Source organism: Neophocaena asiaeorientalis, unplaced genomic scaffold (assembly GCF_003031525.2).
Source record: "Neophocaena asiaeorientalis asiaeorientalis breed wild unplaced genomic scaffold, Neophocaena_asiaeorientalis_V1.1 scaffold190, whole genome shotgun sequence".
Lineage (NCBI taxonomy): Eukaryota > Metazoa > Chordata > Mammalia > Artiodactyla > Phocoenidae > Neophocaena > Neophocaena asiaeorientalis.
The window spans coordinates 821,915-825,860 of NW_020175017.1; the positions used below are offsets into that span (position 1 = coordinate 821,915).

A 3,946-nucleotide genomic window follows, 5' to 3' on the forward strand; every position below is an offset into this window, starting at 1 on the left:
TAATACATAAGAATGAAAGTCCAAGTAGCAGGAAGTAGGTAACTTACAATTAATGTATTTTATTAAATAAATCATTTACACATTGCTTCTTATTCATTTCAATTTGCCTTGGCGCTACTTGCTTGCAATAACAGCTGTGACTAAAGCTTCCTATACACATCTCAGCAATAATACTCTTTCCAGTCTAGGTATTTCATTTTGTTTTGTTTTTGCTTTTGGCATAATTTCTTTCCCAGTTAAATAAATTCAACTTCTCAAGACACAAGTCATTCAGCTTTAAGTGTTAGCCTCCACTTTTTCCTCAAGCTGAGCAAAAGGCAAAGTCTTGCATAGTATGGCTGCCTGCCCTATTCCACTCCCCAGTAAAGAAGAGGTCAAGGGCTAGGAGGCAGCTTTTTTCATAAGGCTGCCCTTTCTGTATCATCCATATCCAGCAAAATGTAGCCAAGCAATTTTTGCTTACTGAATATGAGTGTATTTCAGGAAATATGCTGCCAATTGGTTCTGAAAACCTAGAATTGTTGTCATAAAATATTATAAGCCCCAGTTATTACTAAATATGGAAGATCATATATCCATTACTATTTTGAAAGCTGTTAGTGCTGTGTTGGTGAGGTTGCCATCCCCCACTGAGTGGGCATCAGGAGAATAAGGGGATGGGGGCACACTGGGTCAGTATCATGGCTTTGGTATTTGTCTTGGTCTCAGTAAGATTTCATTATGTAACTGTACAGTCTCAAGGTTACTCACAGCTTGAATCTAAGAAGCTAAAATCTAGGACTGTCCTCTCTGAGTGAAGTACTAAGGGTTTTGGACTCTGGAGAGAAGTGTGAGATAATTGCTCAAGTCCATGCTCATTGGTCAATGCCATGGGTTTGGAAGGGCTATGGCTACCCAACTTGGCTGGTCTAGGTTGGGGCTGTGTCAGTGGGTGTTTGTGAGGTTGTAAAGGACAGGCTCTGGAAGTACCCCCAGGGCCCAGAGAGCTGGAGACAGTGGAGGGCTAGCCTAGAGCCTGCCCTGTATGTTGACTGCAAGGAGGATTTGGTGAGAGACTGGTTAGATGCTAAGATATTCTTGGACAACTCTGGCCCCCAGGGTAGCCAGAAGGTGGATTTCCTGGTTTTAGGTGTGCTGGAAGGATTTTTAACAGCTCAGAGCAAAGTATGAGTGCTAAGATCAGAGGAACTGTGAGCTGTACCAAAGCTGATGGGACCTGGCAGCTGCCTGAGACTGGCTTTGGCTAATAGTTATCTGACTCCAGTTCCTCAGCCCCTGTTCCAATGTGTCTATAAAGTAAGGGCAGTCTTATCCCCTTCACTGCTTTCAGCCGTAGAGCTTTGGGAGGGTGCTCTGGGCCCACTGAAGCCAAGGTGATGTAATCTGCAGATGGGAGAGGCAGGTAGAAAGCAGGGGATATATGCTTTCTTTAGATTGCTACCCTAGAAGTCCATAAGCTTCATATTTAAGTTCTCCTTCTTAGCCAATTCTCCTTCCATCTCCACCAAACTGGCAGGCCACTTCTTCTGCAGGGTCCCCGAGTTTGTCATTTCCAGTGTGGGAAGAGTGATGGAATTTGTGTGGAGATGTACAAATGCTCCGATACATTACATTTTACCTTTATAGTGAAGAACCAGTTGTCATACTGAATGATTTGTTCAATCACCATAACCACGTGAATGGATGTGGCTACAGCCATTTCAGCAAGCATTCCTTCATTTTTGGCCCATAACAAGTTAGGCACAAATATGATTGCAGTGCATTTTGTTAATGCTCCTGGTATAAGCAAGCTCTGAAAGGAACTTAATTAAATACTTAAAGTTAACGAAATTTTGTGGTGACAACTTTTGACCTGTTCTCCATAAATCTTGAAGTTTTTTTGTCTTAATCCCACACACTTGCAACTTGTGTCCATTATTCACACAGATTAAAAGTCATCAAAATTTAAGGCAATTTCCATAATTAGGACTTTAAATCAACAGCTTACAGAATTGGGGGTCTGAATAGAACTCATCTAGGTTAGAGGTAGAGCAGTCTAAAACAGCTCTGTTTCTTTAACTTGGAGGCCCCAATATCAATTTAAAAATGCCCTTCTCTATGTGGTTCTCTAGGAGGAGCAATGACACAGGTCTCAACCAGAACCACCTCTATTCTTTCAAAGGAGTCCCCAAAGCTGGTTTTCCACACACCTACCTTGATGGGCTCACATTCCAGGGAGGGCCCCTCCTAAGACTGCTAAAGCTTTTTGATGGTAATCTGCTTGGGCTTCTAATAATGAAACAAAGAATTTGTTATACTGCCCTTCTTTGGCCATACAGTTGCTCATGTCTGCTTGCAAATTGATCTTTGCAGTGTTCTACTTGATTTCCAGCTTCAACCATCTCTTAAGGTATCTATTTTTTATGGAAGCCCCTGAAAGTTGACTTCTGAAGTTTTGTGAGCTTAGTTCCGCCTAGCTCTAACCAAATCCCATTTTATTGAGCTATTTCCTCTGTTTCTCTATATTTAGGGATCTCCACTTCTGTTTATGTCATGCAGAAAGTCCACAATCTTTTCTTCAACAAAGAAAAGCACTCCATCATGCTGAGAGAGTTTAGAGCTAATCGATTCTTAGCATCCCCACATGTGTCCAGCATCTTCCCCAAGAGAAATTCTTCTAGCTGAGCTGATGCATTTTGAATATTTTGAGTTTTGAAAGGGTTTTCTGTACCTCCTGGCATCGGTGCCACACTGGCCCTGGAAGCACACCATCAGGCTCTTGTGGGGATGGTGGTACATTGACTGAACAATGTCCATGCACAGCTTGAATTGTAACAGATCTTCACAGAGGACTTCTGTTTTCTCAGCTCTAGCCACAGTTTGGTTGACCAGCTGCTTCATGAAGTTGAACTTCTTCACTGTTGCAGTGGTGGCCAGGCCTTAGGGACTTGGGCCTGAAAGGGCAGGGCAGCAGCATCAGTGGTTCTCCAGGCTCACCTTTGGCCATGTCATGCGTCACTCGCGGTGACATAGCCCTACTTTCTTTTTTATGTTTCTGTTTCTGCTATCTTACCTCAGGTTGCTCTCTTATAGGATCTCCAGGTTGAATTTGGCTAAATCGTCATGTCAGTTGCACAAAATTCGTGGAAGCCTGGTCCTTCTATCAGATGAAATGTGGAAGTGTGGAAACATATGGAATGTATATGATACTACTTTATTTTGAAATTGATTGCATAATGCAAATATAAACACTTAATATTCATACAGTTTGAATCTTTGTGGGAGAAATTCTTCTTTGCAGGATGTATTGTTCTTTCTTGTAAGAAATAATTATACTGCCACTTAATTGCCATTTCTGAAAAAAAATTAATTTTAACTTGGTTGTTGCTGAAGTGTGACCTTGAAAGTGACTTGTCTCTTTAACAAAGGAAATGGTGAAATATGTACTACCAAATACAATTTACTCTGCCTTCTTTTAAAGTTGCTTCTGAAAATATCCCATACATACTGTTTACATAAGCATCATATTAAAATGGAAGTTAAGGGAGTTTGTGTCTTCTATGCACTCTATCCAATATTGAAAACCAAACAGTTTTCAGTTAATACTGTCTCTTAATTGCTCTAATGTTGCCACCAATGTCAATACTTTCTGCATAAAACAAAGAGTGCTTCTTAGTGTTAGTTTCAGTCCTTACATGATAAAGAGTTTGAATGGTCAGTATGCAGTGTAGTATTAATACACTTTAGACACACTGAGTTTAGAAGGCAATGATATGGCTGCAAATTTGCAAGAAGATTCAGAGTTTGTTTATATTTTGCAAGTTCAGCATTGCTGAATAATCAATGTTACTGGAAGAGAGTTTATCAGTCAGAATCCTTCAAGAATGAGAAATGGACAGTTAAATTGGTAAAGTCTGCATAAAAAAAGAGTAAATTATTAATCTACACACCAAAGAAGAAAGGCATC

General features: G+C 40.5%; 1 pseudogene; it reads right to left on the minus strand.

Moving 5' to 3' along the window:
• Nucleotides 1-1,442: 1,442 nt before the first annotated feature.
• On the minus strand, nt 1,443-3,010 carry LOC112411151 (rho GTPase-activating protein 17 pseudogene; annotated as a pseudogene).
• Between the last annotated feature and the right edge of the window lie 936 nt (nt 3,011-3,946).